The sequence below is a fragment of the Phalangium opilio genome, unplaced genomic scaffold, assembly GCF_054372755.1.
Source record: "Phalangium opilio isolate 3A_F unplaced genomic scaffold, DU_Popi_V2 ptg000053l_1, whole genome shotgun sequence".
NCBI classification, from domain to species: domain Eukaryota; kingdom Metazoa; phylum Arthropoda; class Arachnida; order Opiliones; family Phalangiidae; genus Phalangium; species Phalangium opilio.
The window spans coordinates 2,731,269-2,748,599 of record NW_028324172.1 but is presented as its reverse complement, the minus strand read 5'-3'; the positions used below and the strand labels follow the sequence as shown (position 1 = coordinate 2,748,599).

At 45.4% G+C, this 17,331-nt stretch overlaps 14 non-coding genes across 14 annotated transcripts; all 14 read left to right on the top strand.

Annotated features, from left to right (window-relative positions):
* The first annotated feature begins 347 nt into the window (after window positions 1–347).
* TRNAC-GCA (transfer RNA cysteine (anticodon GCA)) lies at window positions 348–419 on the top strand. The gene has a single exon. It is a non-coding gene; the product is annotated as a tRNA-Cys (tRNA).
* Window positions 420–734: 315 nt separating this feature from the next.
* On the top strand, window positions 735–806 carry TRNAC-GCA (transfer RNA cysteine (anticodon GCA)). The gene has a single exon. It is a non-coding gene; the product is annotated as a tRNA-Cys (tRNA).
* A 3,000-nt stretch (window positions 807–3,806) lies between these two features.
* Window positions 3,807–3,878, top strand: TRNAC-GCA (transfer RNA cysteine (anticodon GCA)). The gene has a single exon. It is a non-coding gene; the product is annotated as a tRNA-Cys (tRNA).
* A 318-nt stretch (window positions 3,879–4,196) lies between these two features.
* Window positions 4,197–4,268, top strand: TRNAY-GUA (transfer RNA tyrosine (anticodon GUA)). The gene has a single exon. It is a non-coding gene; the product is annotated as a tRNA-Tyr (tRNA).
* Window positions 4,269–6,143: 1,875 nt separating this feature from the next.
* On the top strand, window positions 6,144–6,215 carry TRNAC-GCA (transfer RNA cysteine (anticodon GCA)). Its single transcript has one exon. It is a non-coding gene; the product is annotated as a tRNA-Cys (tRNA).
* Window positions 6,216–6,533: 318 nt separating this feature from the next.
* On the top strand, window positions 6,534–6,605 carry TRNAC-GCA (transfer RNA cysteine (anticodon GCA)). The gene has a single exon. It is a non-coding gene; the product is annotated as a tRNA-Cys (tRNA).
* A 315-nt stretch (window positions 6,606–6,920) lies between these two features.
* Window positions 6,921–6,992, top strand: TRNAC-GCA (transfer RNA cysteine (anticodon GCA)). Its single transcript has one exon. It is a non-coding gene; the product is annotated as a tRNA-Cys (tRNA).
* A 924-nt stretch (window positions 6,993–7,916) lies between these two features.
* TRNAC-GCA (transfer RNA cysteine (anticodon GCA)) lies at window positions 7,917–7,988 on the top strand. Its single transcript has one exon. It is a non-coding gene; the product is annotated as a tRNA-Cys (tRNA).
* Window positions 7,989–8,045: 57 nt separating this feature from the next.
* TRNAC-GCA (transfer RNA cysteine (anticodon GCA)) lies at window positions 8,046–8,117 on the top strand. The gene has a single exon. It is a non-coding gene; the product is annotated as a tRNA-Cys (tRNA).
* Window positions 8,118–13,546: 5,429 nt separating this feature from the next.
* TRNAC-GCA (transfer RNA cysteine (anticodon GCA)) lies at window positions 13,547–13,618 on the top strand. The gene has a single exon. It is a non-coding gene; the product is annotated as a tRNA-Cys (tRNA).
* A 315-nt stretch (window positions 13,619–13,933) lies between these two features.
* TRNAC-GCA (transfer RNA cysteine (anticodon GCA)) lies at window positions 13,934–14,005 on the top strand. Its single transcript has one exon. It is a non-coding gene; the product is annotated as a tRNA-Cys (tRNA).
* Window positions 14,006–14,323: 318 nt separating this feature from the next.
* On the top strand, window positions 14,324–14,395 carry TRNAY-GUA (transfer RNA tyrosine (anticodon GUA)). Its single transcript has one exon. It is a non-coding gene; the product is annotated as a tRNA-Tyr (tRNA).
* Window positions 14,396–16,140: 1,745 nt separating this feature from the next.
* Window positions 16,141–16,212, top strand: TRNAC-GCA (transfer RNA cysteine (anticodon GCA)). The gene has a single exon. It is a non-coding gene; the product is annotated as a tRNA-Cys (tRNA).
* Window positions 16,213–16,530: 318 nt separating this feature from the next.
* TRNAC-GCA (transfer RNA cysteine (anticodon GCA)) lies at window positions 16,531–16,602 on the top strand. The gene has a single exon. It is a non-coding gene; the product is annotated as a tRNA-Cys (tRNA).
* Window positions 16,603–17,331: the final 729 nt, after the last annotated feature.

Sequence of the window (17,331 nt, the reverse complement as noted above, 5' to 3'; positions counted from 1 at the left end):
GGTCCTTGGTTTAAACCCGAGTTCCCCCTGTAACAGCACGGATCATTTCGTTTATTTTAGTTAAATCGACATTACGGCCTTGAACAAGAGGGAATAGCTCAATGGTAGAGCATTCGACTGCAGATCTAGAGGTCCTTGGTTCAAACCCGAGCTCCCGCTATAACAGCACGGATCGTTCCGTCTATTTTAGTTAAATCGACATTAGGGCGAGGAAAAAAGGGGAATAGCTCAATGGTAAAGCATTCGACTGCAGATCGAGAGGTCCTTGGTTCAAACCCGAGTTCTCCCTGTAATAGTACGGATCATTTCGTTTATTTTCGTTAAGTCGACATTACGGTTATGAACAAAGGGGAATGGCTCAGTGGTAGAGCATTCGACTGCAGATCGAGAGGTCCTTGGTTCAAACCCGAGTTCCCCCTGTAACAGCACGGATCATTCCGTTATTTCAGTTAAATCGACATTACGGCCTTGAAAAAGGGGGAATAGCTCAGTGGTTGAGCATTCGACTGCAGATCTGAGGTCCTTGGTTCAAACCTGAGTTCCCCCTGTAACAGCACGGATCATTCCGTTTATTTTAGTTAAATCGACATTACGGCCTTAAACAAGGGGGAATAGCTCATTGGTAGAGCATTCGACTGCAGATCGAGAGGTCCTTGGTTCAAACCCGAGTTCCCCCTGTAACAGCACGGATCATTCCGTTATTTCAGTTAAATCGACATTACGGCCTTGAAAAAGGGAGAATAGCTCAGTGGTAGAGCATTCGACTGCAGATTGAGAGGTCCTTGGTTCAAACCCGAGTTCTCCCTGTAACAGCACGGATCCTTGCCTTTATTTTAGTTAAATCAACATTACGGCCTTGAACTAGGGGGAATAGCTCAGTGGTAGAGCATTCGACTGCAGATCGAGAGGTCCTTGGTTCAAACCCGAGCTCCCGCTATAACAGCACGGATCGTTCCGTCTATTTTAGTTAAATCGACATTAGGGCGAGGAAAAAAGGGGAATAGCTCAATAGTAAAGCATTCGACTGCAGATCGAGAGGTCCTTGGTTCAAACCCGAGTTCTCCCTGTAATAGTACGGATCATTTCGTTTATTTTAGTTAAGTCGACATTACGGTTATGAACAAAGGGGAATGGCTCAGTGGTAGAGCATTCGACTGCAGATCGAGAGATCCTTGGTTTAAACCCGAGTTCCCCCTGTAACAGCACGGATCATTTCGTTTATTTTAGTCAAATCGACATTACGGTTATGAACAAGGGGGAATAGCTCAGCGGTAGAGCATTCGACTGCAGCTCGAGAGGTCCTTGGTGCAAACCCGAGTTCCTTCTGTAACAGCACGGATCATTCCTTTTATTTTAGTTAAATCGACATTACGACCTTGAACTAGGGGGAAGAGCTCAGTGGTAGAGCATTCGACTGCAGATCGAGAGGTCCTTGGTTCAAACCTGGTTTCCCCCTGTAACAGCACGGATCATTCCGTTTATTTTTGGTAGAGCATTCGACTGCAGATTGAGAGGTCCTTGGTTCAAACCTGAGTTCCCCCTGTAACAGCACGGATCATTCCGTTATTTCAGTTAAATCGACATTACGGTCTTGAAAAAGGGGGAATAGCTCAGTGGTTGAGCAATCGACTGCAGATCGAGAGGTCCTTGGTTCAAACCTGAGTTCCCCCTGTAACAGCACGGATCATTCCGTTTATTTTAGTTAAATCGACATTACGGCCTTGAAAAAGGGGGAATAGCTCAGTGGTAGAGCATTCGACTGCAGATCGAGAGGTCCTTGGTTCAAACCCGAGCTCCCGCTATAACAACACGGATCGTTCCGTCTATTTTAGTTAAATCGACATTAGGGCGAGGAAAAAAGGGGAATAGCTCAATGGTAAAGCATTCGACTGCAGATCGAGAGGTTCTTGGTTCAAACCCGAGTTCTCCCTGTAATAGTACGGATTATTTCGTTTATTTTAGTTAAGTCGACATTACGGTTATGAACAAAGGGGAATGGCTCAGTCGTAGAGCATTCGACTGCAGATCGAGAGGTCCTTGGTTTAAACCCGAGTTCCCCCTGTAACAGCACGGATCATTTCGTTTATTTTAGTTAAATCGACATTACGGCCTTGAACAAGGGGGAATAGCTCAGTGGTAGAGCATTCGACTGCAGATCGAGAGGTCCTTGGTTCAAACCCGAGCTCCCGCTATAACAGCACGGATCGTTCCGTCTATTTTAGTTAAATCGACATTAGGGCGAGGAAAAAAGCGGAATAGCTCAATGGTAAAGCATTCGACTGCAGATCGAGAGGTCCTTGGTTCAAACCCGAGTTCTCCCTGTAATAGTACGGATCATTTCGTTTATTTTAGTTAAGTCGACATTACGGTTATGTACAAAGGGGAATGGCTCAGTGGTAGAGCATTCGACTGCAGATCGAGAGGTGCTTGGTTCAAACCTGAGTTCCCCCTGTAACAGCATTGATCATTCCGTTTATTTTAGTTAAATCGACATTACAGCTATGAACAAGGGGGAATAGCTCAGTGGTAGAGCATTCGACTGAAGATTGAGAGGTCCTTGGTTCAAACCCGAGTTCTCCCTGTAACAGCACGGATCATTGCCTTTATTTTAGATAAATCAACATTACGGCCTTGAACTAGGGGGAAAAGCTTAGTGGTAGAGCATTCGACTGCAGATCGAGAGGTCCTTGGTTCAAACCTGAGTTCCCCCTGTAACAGCACGGATCATTCCGTTCATTTTAGTTAAATCGGCATTACGGCTATGAACAAGGGGGAATAGCTCAGTGGTAGAGCATTCGACTGAAGATTGAGAGGTCCTTGGTTCAAACCCGAGTTCTCCCTGTAACAGCACGGATCATTGCCTTTATTTTAGATAAATCAACATTACGGCCTTGAACTAGGGGGAATAGCTTAGTGGTAGAGCATTCGACTGCAGATCGAGAGGTCCTTGGTTCAAACCTGAGTTCCCCCTGTAACAGCACGGATCATTCCGTTTATTTTAGTTAAATCGACATTACGGTTATGAACAAAGGGGAATGGCTCAGTGGTAGAGCATTCGACTGCAGATCGAGAGGTCCTTGGTTTAAACCCGAGTTCCCCCTGTAACAGCACGGATCATTTCGTTTATTTTAGTTAAATCGACATTACGGCCTTGAACAAGAGGGAATAGCTCAATGGTAGAGCATTCGTCTGCAGATCTAGAGGTCCTTGGTTCAAACCCGAGCTCCCGCTATAACAGCACGGATCGTTCCGTCTATTTTAGTTAAATCGACATTAGGGCGAGGAAAAAAGGGGAATAGCTCAATGGTAAAGCATTCGACTGCAGATCGAGAGGTCCTTGGTTTAAACCCGAGTTCCCCCTGTAACAGCACGGATCATTTCGTTTATTTTAGTTAAATCGACATTACGGTTATGAACAAGGGGGTTTAGCTCAGCGGTAGAGCATTCGACTGCAGATCGAGAGGTCCTTGGTTCAAACCCGAGTTCCCCCTGTAACAGCACGGATCATTCCGTTATTTCAGTTAAATCGACATTACGGCCTTGAAAAAGGGGGAATAGCTCAGTGGTTGAGCATTCGACTGCAGATCTGAGGTCCTTGGTTCAAACCTGAGTTCTCCCTGTAACAGCACGGATCATTCCGTTTATTTTAGTTAAATCGACATTACGGCCTTAAACAAGGGGGAATAGCTCATTGGTAGAGCATTCGACTGCAGATCGAGAGGTCCTTGTCTCAAACCCGAGTTCCCCCTGTAACAGCACGGATCATTCCGTTATTTCAGTTAAATCGACATTACGGCCTTGAAAAAGGGAGAATAGCTCAGTGGTAGAGCATTCGACTGCAGATTGAGAGGTCCTTGGTTCAAACCCGAGTTCTCCCTGTAACAGCACGGATCATTGCCTTTATTTTAGTTAAATCAACATTACGGTCTTGAAAAAGGGGGAATAGCTCAGTGGTTGAGCATTGGACTGCAGATCGAGAGGTCCTTGGTTCAAACCCGAGTTCTCCCTGTAATAGTACGGATCATTTCGTTTATTTTCGTTAAGTCGACATTACGGTTATGAACAAAGGGGAATGGCTCAGTGGTAGAGCATTCGACTGCAGATCGAGAGGTACTTGGTTTAAACCCGAGTTCCCCCTGTAACAGCACGGATTATTTCGTTTATTTTAGTTAAATCGACATTACGGTTATGAACAAGGGGGAATAGCTCAGCGGTAGAGCATTCGACTGTAGATCGAGAGGTCCTTGGTGCAAACCCGAGTTCCCCCTGTAACAGCACGGATCATTCCTTTTATTTTAGTTAAATCGACATTACGGCCTTGAAAAAGGGGAAATAGCTCAGTGGTTGAGCATTCGACTGCAGATCTGAGGTCCTTGGTTCAAACCTGAGTTCCCCCTGTAAAAGCACGGATCATTCCGTTTATTTTAGTTAAATCGACATTACGGCCTTGAACAAGGGGGAATAGCTCAGTGGTAGAGCATTCGACTGCAGATCGAGAGGTCCTTGGTTCAAACCCGAGCTCCCGCTATAACAGCACGGATCATTCCGTCTATTTTAGTTAAATCGACATTAGGGCGAGGAAAAAAGGGGAATAGCTCAATGGTAAAGCATTCGACTGCAGATCGAGAGGTCCTTGGTTCAAACCCGAGTTCTCCCAGTAATAGTACGGATCATTTCGTTTATTTTAGTTAAGTCGACATTACGGTTATGTACAAAGGGGAATGGCTCAGTGGTAGAGCATTCGACTGCAGATCGAGAGGTCCTTGGTTCAAACCTGAGTTCCCCCTGTAACAGCACGGATCATTCCGTTTATTTTAGTTAAATCGACATTACGGCTATGAACAAGGGGGAATAGCTCAGTGGTAGAGCATTCGACTGAAGATTGAGAGGTCCTTGGTTCAAACCCGAGTTCTCCCTGTAACAGCACGGATCATTGCCTTTATTTTAGATAAATCAACATTACGGCCTTGAACTAGGGGGAATAGCTTAGTGGTAGAGCATTCGACTGCAGATCGAGAGGTCCTTGGTTCAAACCTGAGTTCCCCCTGTACCAGCACGGATCATTCCGTTCATTTTAGTTAAATCGACATTACGGCTATGAACAAGGGGGAATAGCTCAGTTGTAGAGCATTCGCCTGAAGATTGAGAGGTCCTTGGTTCAAACCCGAGTTCTCCCTGTAACAGCACGGATCATTGCCTTTATTTTAGATAAATCAACATTACAGCCTTGAACTAGGGGGAATAGCTTAGTGGTAGAGCATTCGACTGCAGATCGAGAGGTCCTTGGTTCAAACCTGAGTTCCCCCTGTAACAGCACGGATCATTCCGATTATTTTAGTTAAATCGACATTACGGTTATGAACAAAGGGGAATGGCTCAGTGGTAGAGCATTCGACTGCAGATCGAGAGGTCCTTGGTTTAAACCCGAGTTCCCCCTGTAACAGCACGGATCATTTCGTTTATTTTAGTTAAATCGACATTACGGCCTTGAACAAGAGGGAATAGCTCAATGGTAGAGCATTCGACTGCAGATCTAGAGGTCCTTGGTTCAAACCCGAGCTCCCGCTATAACAGCACGGATCGTTCCGTCTATTTTAGTTAAATCGACATTAGGGCGAGGAAAAAAGGGGAATAGCTCAATGGTAAAGCATTCGACTGCAGATCGAGAGGTCCTTGGTTCAAACCCGAGTTCTCCCTGTAATAGTACGGATCATTTCGTTTATTTTCGTTAAGTCGACATTACGGTTATGAACAAAGGGGAATGGCTCAGTGGTAGAGCATTCGACTGCAGATCGAGAGGTCCTTGGTTTAAACCCGAGTTCCCCCTGTAACAGCACGGATCATTTCGTTTATTTTAGTTAAATCGACATTACGGTTATGAACAAGGGGGAATAGCTCAGTGGTTGAGCATTCGACTGCAGATCTGAGGTCCTTGGTTCAAACCTGAGTTCCCCCTGTAACAGCACGGATCATTCCGTTTATTTTAGTTAAATCGACATTACGGCCTTAAACAAGGGGGAATAGCTCATTGGTAGAGCATTCGACTGCAGATCGAGAGGTCCTTGGTTCAAACCCGAGTTCCCCCTGTAACAGCACGGATCATTCCGTTATACCAGTTAAATCGACATTACGGCCTTCAAAAAGGGAGAATAGCTCAGTGGTAGAGCATTCGACTGCAGATTGAGAGGTCCTTGGTTCAAACCCGAGTTCTCCCTGTAACAGCACGGATCCTTGCCTTTATTTTAGTTAAATCAACATTACGGCCTTGAAAAAGGGGGAATAGCTCAGTGGTAGAGCATTCGACTGCAGATCGAGAGGTCCTTGGTTCAAACCCGAGCTCCCGCTATAACAACACGGATCGTTCCGTCTATTTTAGTTAAATCGACATTAGGGCGAGGAAAAAAGGGGAATAGCTCAATGGTAAAGCATTTGACTGCAGATCGAGAGGTCCTTGGTTCAAACCCGAGTTCTCCCTGTAATAGTACGGATTATTTCGTTTATTTTAGTTAAGTCGACATTACGGTTATGAACAAAGGGGAATGGCTCAGTGGTAGAGCATTCGACTGCAGATCGAGAGGTCCTTGGTTCAAACCCGAGTTCCCCCTGTAACAGCACGGATCATTCCGTTATTTCAGTTAAATCGACATTACGGCCTTGAAAAAGGGGGAATAGCTCAGTGGTTGAGCATTCGACTGCAGATCTGAGGTCCTTGGTTCAAACCTGAGTTCCCCCTGTAACAGCACGGATCATTCCGTTTATTTTAGTTAAATCGACATTACGGCCTTAAACAAGGGGGAATAGCTCATTGGTAGAGCATTCGACTGCAGATCGAGAGGTCCTTGGTTCAAACCCGAGTTCCCCCTGTAACAGCACGGATCATTCCGTTATTTCAGTTAAATCGACATTACGGCCTTGAAAAAGGGAGAATAGCTCAGTGGTAGAGCATTCGACTGCAGATTGAGAGGTCCTTGGTTCAAACCCGAGTTCTCCCTGTAACAGCACGGATCCTTGCCTTTATTTTAGTTAAATCAACATTACGGCCTTGAACTAGGGGGAATAGCTCAGTGGTAGAGCATTCGACTGCAGATCGAGAGGTCCTTGGTTCAAACCCGAGCTCCCGCTATAACAGCACGGATCGTTCCGTCTATTTTAGTTAAATCGACATTAGGGCGAGGAAAAAAGGGGAATAGCTCAATGGTAATGCATTCGACTGCAGATCGAGAGGTCCTTGGTTCAAACCCGAGTTCTCCCTGTAATAGTACGGATCATTTCGTTTATTTTAGTTAAGTCGACATTACGGTTATGAACAAAGGGGAATGGCTCAGTGGTAGAGCATTCGACTGCAGATCGAGAGATTCTTTGTTTTAAACCCGAGTTCCCCCTGTAACAGCACGGATCATTTCGTTTATTTTAGTCAAATCGACATTACGGTTATGAACAAGGGGGAATAGCTCAGCGGTAGAGCATTCGACTGCAGCTCGAGAGGTCCTTGGTGCAAACCCGAGTTCCTTCTGTAACAGCACGGATCATTCCTTTTATTTTAGTTAAATCGACATTACGACCTTGAACTAGGGGGAAGAGCTCAGTGGTAGAGCATTCGACTGCAGATCGAGAGGTCCTTGGTTCAAACCTGGTTTCCCCCTGTAACAGCACGGATCATTCCGTTTATTTTTGGTAGAGCATTCGACTGCAGATTGAGAGGTCCTTGGTTCAAACCTGAGTTCCCCCTGTAACAGCACGGATCATTCCGTTATTTCAGTTAAATCGACATTACGGTCTTGAAAAAGGGGGAATAGCTCAGTGGTTGAGCAATCGACTGCAGATCGAGAGGTCCTTGGTTCAAACTTGGTTTCCCCCTGTAACAGCACGGATCATTCCGTTTATTTTAGTTAAATCGACATTACGGCCTTGAACAAGGGGGAATAGCTCAGTGGTAGAGCATTCGACTGCAGATCGAGAGGTCCTTGGTTCAAACCCGAGTTCCCCCTGTAACAGCACGGATCATTCCGTTATTTCAGTTAAATCGACATTACGGCCTTGAAAAAGGGAGAATAGCTCAGTGGTAGAGCATTCGACTGCAGATTGAGAGGTCCTTGGTTCAAACCCGAGTTCTCCCTGTAACAGCACGGATCCTTGCCTTTATTTTAGTTAAATCAACATTACGGCCTTGAACTAGGGGGAATAGCTCAGTGGTAGAGCATTCGACTGCAGATCGAGAGGTCCTTGGTTCAAACCCGAGCTCCCGCTATAACAGCACGGATCGTTCCGTCTATTTTAGTTAAATCGACATTAGGGCGAGGAAAAAAGGGGAATAGCTCAATGGTAATGCATTCGACTGCAGATCGAGAGGTCCTTGGTTCAAACCCGAGTTCTCCCTGTAATAGTACGGATCATTTCGTTTATTTTAGTTAAGTCGACATTACGGTTATGAACAAAGGGGAATGGCTCAGTGGTAGAGCATTCGACTGCAGATCGAGAGATTCTTTGTTTTAAACCCGAGTTCCCCCTGTAACAGCACGGATCATTTCGTTTATTTTAGTCAAATCGACATTACGGTTATGAACAAGGGGGAATAGCTCAGCGGTAGAGCATTCGACTGCAGCTCGAGAGGTCCTTGGTGCAAACCCGAGTTCCTTCTGTAACAGCACGGATCATTCCTTTTATTTTAGTTAAATCGACATTACGACCTTGAACTAGGGGGAAGAGCTCAGTGGTAGAGCATTCGACTGCAGATCGAGAGGTCCTTGGTTCAAACCTGGTTTCCCCCTGTAACAGCACGGATCATTCCGTTTATTTTTGGTAGAGCATTCGACTGCAGATTGAGAGGTCCTTGGTTCAAACCTGAGTTCCCCCTGTAACAGCACGGATCATTCCGTTATTTCAGTTAAATCGACATTACGGTCTTGAAAAAGGGGGAATAGCTCAGTGGTTGAGCAATCGACTGCAGATCGAGAGGTCCTTGGTTCAAACCTGAGTTCCCCCTGTAACAGCACGGATCATTCCGTTTATTTTAGTTAAATCGACATTACGGCCTTGAAAAAGGGGGAATAGCTCAGTGGTAGAGCATTCGACTGCAGATCGAGAGGTCCTTGGTTCAAACCCGAGCTCCCGCTATAACAACACGGATCGTTCCGTCTATTTTAGTTAAATCGACATTAGGGCGAGGAAAAAAGGGGAATAGCTCAATGGTAAAGCATTCGACTGCAGATCGAGAGGTCCTTGGTTCAAACCCGAGTTCTCCCTGTAATAGTACGGATTATTTCGTTTATTTTAGTTAAGTCGACATTACGGTTATGAACAAAGGGGAATGGCTCAGTCGTAGAGCATTCGACTGCAGATCGAGAGGTCCTTGGTTTAAACCCGAGTTCCCCCTGTAACAGCACGGATCATTTCGTTTATTTTAGTTAAATCGACATTACGGTTATGAACAAGGGGGAATAGCTCAGCGGTAGAGCATTCGACTGCAGATCGAGAGGTTCTTGGTGCAAACCCGAGTTCTCCCTGTAACAGCACGGATCATTGCCTTTATTTTAGTTAAATCAACATTACGGGCTTGAACTAGGGGGAATAGCTCAGTGGTTGAGCATTCGACTGCAGATCGAGAGGTCCTTGGTTCAAACCTGAGTTCCCCCTGTAACAGCACGGATCATTGCCTTTATTTTAGTTAAATCAACATTACGGTCTTGAAAAAGGGGGAATAGCTCAGTGGTTGAGCATTGGACTGCAGATCGAGAGGTCCTTGGTTCAAACCTGAGTTCCCCCTGTAACAGCACGGATCATTCCGTTTATTTTAGTTAAATCGACATTACGGTTATGAACAAAGGGGAATGGCTCAGTGGTAGAGCATTCGACTGCAGATCGAGAGGTCCTTGGTTCAAACCCGAGCTCCCGCTATAACAGCACGGATCGTTCCGTCTATTTTAGTTAAATCGACATTAGGGCGAGGAAAAAAGGGGAATAGCTCAATGGTAAAGCATTCGACTGCAGATCGAGAGGTCCTTGGTTCAAACCCGAGTTCTCCCTGTAATAGTACGGATCATTTCGTTTATTTTAGTTAAGTCGACATTACGGTTATGTACAAAGGGGAATGGCTCAGTGGTAGAGCATTCGACTGCAGATCGAGAGGTCCTTGGTTCAAACCTGAGTTCCCCCTGTAACAGCACGGATCATTCCGTTTATTTTAGTTAAATCGACATTACGGCTATGAACAAGGGGGAATAGCTCAGTGGTAGAGCATTCGACTGAAGATTGAGAGGTCCTTGGTTCAAACCCGAGTTCTCCCTGTAACAGCACGGATCATTGCCTTTATTTTAGATAAATCAACATTACGGCCTTGAACTAGGGGGAATAGCTTAGTGGTAGAGCATTCGACTGCAGATCGAGAGGTCCTTGGTTCAAACCTGAGTTCCCCCTGTAACAGCACGGATCATTCCGTTCATTTTAGTTAAATCGACATTACGGCTATGAACAAGGGGGAATAGCTCAGTGGTAGAGCATTCGACTGAAGATTGAGAGGTCCTTGGTTCAAACCCGAGTTCTCCCTGTAACAGCACGGATCATTGCCTTTATTTTAGATAAATCAACATTACAGCCTTGAACTAGGGGGAATAGCTTAGTGGTAGAGCATTCGACTGCAGATCGAGAGGTCCTTGGTTCAAACCTGAGTTCCCCCTGTAACAGCACGGATCATTCCGTTTATTTTAGTTAAATCGACATTACGGTTATGAACAAAGGGGAATGGCTCAGTGGTAGAGCATTCGACTGCAGATCGAGAGGTCCTTGGTTTAAACCCGAGTTCCCCCTGTAACAGCACGGATCATTTCGTTTATTTTAGTTAAATCGACATTACGGCCTTGAACAAGAGGGAATAGCTCAATGGTAGAGCATTCGACTGCAGATCTAGAGGTCCTTGGTTCAAACCCGAGCTCCCGCTATAACAGCACGGATCGTTCCGTCTATTTTAGTTAAATCGACATTAGGGCGAGGAAAAAAGGGGAATAGCTCAATGGTAAAGCATTCGACTGCAGATCGAGAGGTCCTTGGTTCAAACCCGAGTTCTCCCTGTAATAGTACGGATCATTTCGTTTATTTTAGTTAAGTCGACATTACGGTTATGAACAAAGGGGAATGGCTCAGTGGTAGAGCATTCGACTGCAGATCGAGAGATCCTTGGTTTAAACCCGAGTTCCCCCTGTAACAGCACGGATCATTTCGTTTATTTTAGTCAAATCGACATTACGGTTATGAACAAGGGGGAATAGCTCAGCGGTAGAGCATTCGACTGCAGCTCGAGAGGTCCTTGGTGCAAACCCGAGTTCCTTCTGTAACAGCACGGATCATTCCTTTTATTTTAGTTAAATCGACATTACGACCTTGAACTAGGGGGAAGAGCTCAGTGGTAGAGCATTCGACTGCAGATCGAGAGGTCCTTGGTTCAAACCTGGTTTCCCCCTGTAACAGCACGGATCATTCCGTTTATTTTTGGTAGAGCATTCGACTGCAGATTGAGAGGTCCTTGGTTCAAACCTGAGTTCCCCCTGTAACAGCACGGATCATTCCGTTATTTCAGTTAAATCGACATTACGGTCTTGAAAAAGGGGGAATAGCTCAGTGGTTGAGCAATCGACTGCAGATCGAGAGGTCCTTGGTTCAAACCTGAGTTCCCCCTGTAACAGCACGGATCATTCCGTTTATTTTAGTTAAATCGACATTACGGCCTTGAAAAAGGGGGAATAGCTCAGTGGTAGAGCATTCGACTGCAGATCGAGAGGTCCTTGGTTCAAACCCGAGCTCCCGCTATAACAACACGGATCGTTCCGTCTATTTTAGTTAAATCGACATTAGGGCGAGGAAAAAAGGGGAATAGCTCAATGGTAAAGCATTCGACTGCAGATCGAGAGGTTCTTGGTTCAAACCCGAGTTCTCCCTGTAATAGTACGGATTATTTCGTTTATTTTAGTTAAGTCGACATTACGGTTATGAACAAAGGGGAATGGCTCAGTCGTAGAGCATTCGACTGCAGATCGAGAGGTCCTTGGTTTAAACCCGAGTTCCCCCTGTAACAGCACGGATCATTTCGTTTATTTTAGTTAAATCGACATTACGGCCTTGAACAAGGGGGAATAGCTCAGTGGTAGAGCATTCGACTGCAGATCGAGAGGTCCTTGGTTCAAACCCGAGCTCCCGCTATAACAGCACGGATCGTTCCGTCTATTTTAGTTAAATCGACATTAGGGCGAGGAAAAAAGGGGAATAGCTCAATGGTAAAGCATTCGACTGCAGATCGAGAGGTCCTTGGTTCAAACCCGAGTTCTCCCTGTAATAGTACGGATCATTTCGTTTATTTTAGTTAAGTCGACATTACGGTTATGTACAAAGGGGAATGGCTCAGTGGTAGAGCATTCGACTGCAGATCGAGAGGTGCTTGGTTCAAACCTGAGTTCCCCCTGTAACAGCATTGATCATTCCGTTTATATTAGTTAAATCGACATTACAGCTATGAACAAGGGGGAATAGCTCAGTGGTAGAGCATTCGACTGAAGATTGAGAGGTCCTTGGTTCAAACCCGAGTTCTCCCTGTAACAGCACGGATCATTGCCTTTATTTTAGATAAATCAACATTACGGCCTTGAACTAGGGGGAAAAGCTTAGTGGTAGAGCATTCGACTGCAGATCGAGAGGTCCTTGGTTCAAACCTGAGTTCCCCCTGTAACAGCACGGATCATTCCGTTCATTTTAGTTAAATCGGCATTACGGCTATGAACAAGGGGGAATAGCTCAGTGGTAGAGCATTCGACTGAAGATTGAGAGGTCCTTGGTTCAAACCCGAGTTCTCCCTGTAACAGCACGGATCATTGCCTTTATTTTAGATAAATCAACATTACGGCCTTGAACTAGGGGGAATAGCTTAGTGGTAGAGCATTCGACTGCAGATCGAGAGGTCCTTGGTTCAAACCTGAGTTCCCCCTGTAACAGCACGGATCATTCCGTTTATTTTAGTTAAATCGACATTACGGTTATGAACAAAGGGGAATGGCTCAGTGGTAGAGCATTCGACTGCAGATCGAGAGGTCCTTGGTTTAAACCCGAGTTCCCCCTGTAACAGCACGGATCATTTCGTTTATTTTAGTTAAATCGACATTACGGCCTTGAACAAGAGGGAATAGCTCAATGGTAGAGCATTCGACTGCAGATCTAGAGGTCCTTGGTTCAAACCCGAGCTCCCGCTATAACAGCACGGATCGTTCCGTCTATTTTAGTTAAATCGACATTAGGGCGAGGAAAAAAGGGGAATAGCTCAATGGTAAAGCATTCGACTGCAGATCGAGAGGTCCTTGGTTCAAACCCGAGTTCTCCCTGTAATAGTACGGATCATTTCGTTTATTTTCGTTAAGTCGACATTACGGTTATGAACAAAGGGGAATGGCTCAGTGGTAGAGCATTCGACTGCAGATCGAGAGGTCCTTGGTTTAAACCCGAGTTCCCCCTGTAACAGCACGGATCATTTCGTTTATTTTAGTTAAATCGACATTACGGTTATGAACAAGGGGGAATAGCTCAGCGGTAGAGCATTCGACTGCAGATCGAGAGGTCCTTGGTTCAAACCCGAGTTCCCCCTGTAACAGCACGGATCATTCCGTTATTTCAGTTAAATCGACATTACGGCCTTGAAAAAGGGGGAATAGCTCAGTGGTTGAGCATTCGACTGCAGATCTGAGGTCCTTGGTTCAAACCTGAGTTCTCCCTGTAACAGCACGGATCATTCCGTTTATTTTAGTTAAATCGACATTACGGCCTTAAACAAGGGGGAATAGCTCATTGGTAGAGCATTCGACTGCAGATCGAGAGGTCCTTGTCTCAAACCCGAGTTCCCCCTGTAACAGCACGGATCATTCCGTTATTTCAGTTAAATCGACATTACGGCCTTGAAAAAGGGAGAATAGCTCAGTGGTAGAGCATTCGACTGCAGATTGAGAGGTCCTTGGTTCAAACCCGAGTTCTCCCTGTAACAGCACGGATCATTGCCTTTATTTTAGTTAAATCAACATTACGGTCTTGAAAAAGGGGGAATAGCTCAGTGGTTGAGCATTGGACTGCAGATCGAGAGGTCTCTGGTTCAAACCCGAGTTCTCCCTGTAATAGTACGGATCATTTCGTTTATTTTCGTTAAGTCGACATTACGGTTATGAACAAAGGGGAATGGCTCAGTGGTAGAGCATTCGACTGCAGATCGAGAGGTACTTGGTTTAAACCCGAGTTCCCCCTGTAACAGCACGGATTATTTCGTTTATTTTAGTTAAATCGACATTACGGTTATGAACAAGGGGGAATAGCTCAGCGGTAGAGCATTCGACTGTAGATCGAGAGGTCCTTGGTGCAAACCCGAGTTCCCCCTGTAACAGCACGGATCATTCCTTTTATTTTAGTTAAATCGACATTACGGCCTTGAAAAAGGGGGAATAGCTCAGTGGTTGAGCATTCGACTGCAGATCTGAGGTCCTTGGTTCAAACCTGAGTTCCCCCTGTAAAAGCACGGATCATTCCGTCTATTTTAGTTAAATCGACATTAGGGCGAGGAAAAAAGGGGAATAGCTCCATGGTAAAGCATTCGACTGCAGATCGAGAGGTCCTTGGTTCAAACCCGAGTTCTCCCTGTAATAGTACGGATCATTTCGTTTATTTTAGTTAAGTCGACATTACGGTTATGTACAAAGGGGAATGGCTCAGTGGTAGAGCATTCGACTGCAGATCGAGAGGTCCTTGGTTCAAACCTGAGTTCCCCCTGTAACAGCACGGATCATTCCGTTTATTTTAGTTAAATCGACATTACGGCTATGAACAAGGGGGAATAGCTCAGTGGTAGAGCATTCGACTGAAGATTGAGAGGTCCTTGGTTCAAACCCGAGTTCTCCCTGTAACAGCACGGATCATTGCCTTTATTTTAGATAAATCAACATTACGGCCTTGAACTAGGGGGAATAGCTTAGTGGTAGAGCATTCGACTGCAGATCGAGAGGTCCTTGGTTCAAACCTGAGTTCCCCCTGTAACAGCACGGATCATTCCGTTCATTTTAGTTAAATCGACATTACGGCTATGAACAAGGGGGAATAGCTCAGTGGTAGAGCATTCGACTGAAGATTGAGAGGTCCTTGGTTCAAACCCGAGTTCTCCCTGTAACAGCACGGATCATTGCCTTTATTTTAGATAAATCAACATTACAGCCTTGAACTAGGGGGAATAGCTTAGTGGTAGAGCATTCGACTGCAGATCGAGAGGTCCTTGGTTCAAACCTGAGTTCCCCCTGTAACAGCACGGATCATTCCGTTTATTTTAGTTAAATCGACATTACGGTTATGAACAAAGGGGAATGGCTCAGTGGTAGAGCATTCGACTGCAGATCGAGAGGTCCTTGGTTTAAACCCGAGTTCCCCCTGTAACAGCACGGATCATTTCGTTTATTTTAGTTAAATCGACATTACGGCCTTGAACAAGAGGGAATAGCTCAATGGTAGAGCATTCGACTGCAGATCTAGAGGTCCTTGGTTCAAACCCGAGCTCCCGCTATAACAGCACGGATCGTTCCGTCTATTTTAGTTAAATCGACATTAGGGCGAGGAAAAAAGGGGAATAGCTCAATGGTAAAGCATTCGACTGCAGATCGAGAGGTCCTTGGTTCAAACCCGAGTTCTCCCTGTAATAGTACGGATCATTTCGTTTATTTTCGTTAAGTCGACATTACGGTTATGAACAAAGGGGAATGGCTCAGTGGTAGAGCATTCGACTGCAGATCGAGAGGTCCTTGGTTTAAACCCGAGTTCCCCCTGTAACAGCACGGATCATTTCGTTTATTTTAGTTAAATCGACATTACGGTTATGAACAAGGGGGAATAGCTCAGTGGTTGAGCATTCGACTGCAGATCTGAGGTCCTTGGTTCAAACCTGAGTTCCCCCTGTAACAGCACGGATCATTCCGTTTATTTTAGTTAAATCGACATTACGGCCTTAAACAAGGGGGAATAGCTCATTGGTAGAGCATTCGACTGCAGATCGAGAGGTCCTTGGTTCAAACCCGAGTTCCCCCTGTAACAGCACGGATCATTCCGTTATTTCAGTTAAATCGACATTACGGCCTTCAAAAAGGGAGAATAGCTCAGTGGTAGAGCATTCGACTGCAGATTGAGAGGTCCTTGGTTCAAACCCGAGTTCTCCCTGTAACAGCACGGATCCTTGCCTTTATTTTAGTTAAATCAACATTACGGCCTTGAAAAAGGGGGAATAGCTCAGTGGTAGAGCATTCGACTGCAGATCGAGAGGTCCTTGGTTCAAACCCGAGCTCCCGCTATAACAACACGGATCGTTCCGTCTATTTTAGTTAAATCGACATTAGGGCGAGGAAAAAAGGGGAATAGCTCAATGGTAAAGCATTTGACTGCAGATCGAGAGGTCCTTGGTTCAAACCCGAGTTCTCCCTGTAATAGTACGGATTATTTCGTTTATTTTAGTTAAGTCGACATTACGGTTATGAACAAAGGGGAATGGCTCAGTGGTAGAGCATTCGACTGCAGATCGAGAGGTCCTTGGTTCAAACCCGAGTTCCCCCTGTAACAGCACGGATCATTCCGTTATTTCAGTTAAATCGACATTACGGCCTTGAAAAAGGGGGAATAGCTCAGTGGTTGAGCATTCGACTGCAGATCTGAGGTCCTTGGTTCAAACCTGAGTTCCCCCTGTAACAGCACGGATCATTCCGTTTATTTTAGTTAAATCGACATTACGGCCTTAAACAAGGGGGAATAGCTCATTGGTAGAGCATTCGACTGCAGATCGAGAGGTCCTTGGTTCAAACCCGAGTTCCCCCTGTAACAGCACGGATCATTCCGTTATTTCAGTTAAATCGACATTACGGCCTTGAAAAAGGGAGAATAGCTCAGTGGTAGAGCATTTGACTGCAGATTGAGAGGTCCTTGGTTCAAACCCGAGTTCTCCCTGTAACAGCACGGATCCTTGCCTTTATTTTAGTTAAATCAACATTACGGCCTTGAACTAGGGGGAATAGCTCAGTGGTAGAGCATTCGACTGCAGATCGAGAGGTCCTTGGTTCAAACCCGAGCTCCCGCTATAACAGCACGGATCGTTCCGTCTATTTTAGTTAAATCGACATTAGGGCGAGGAAAAAAGGGGAATAGCTCAATGGTAATGCATTCGACTGCAGATCGAGAGATCCTTGGTTTAAACCCGAGTTCCCCCTGTAACAGCACGGATCATTTCGTTTATTTTAGTCAAATCGACATTACGGTTATGAACAAGGGGGAATAGCTCAGCGGTAGAGC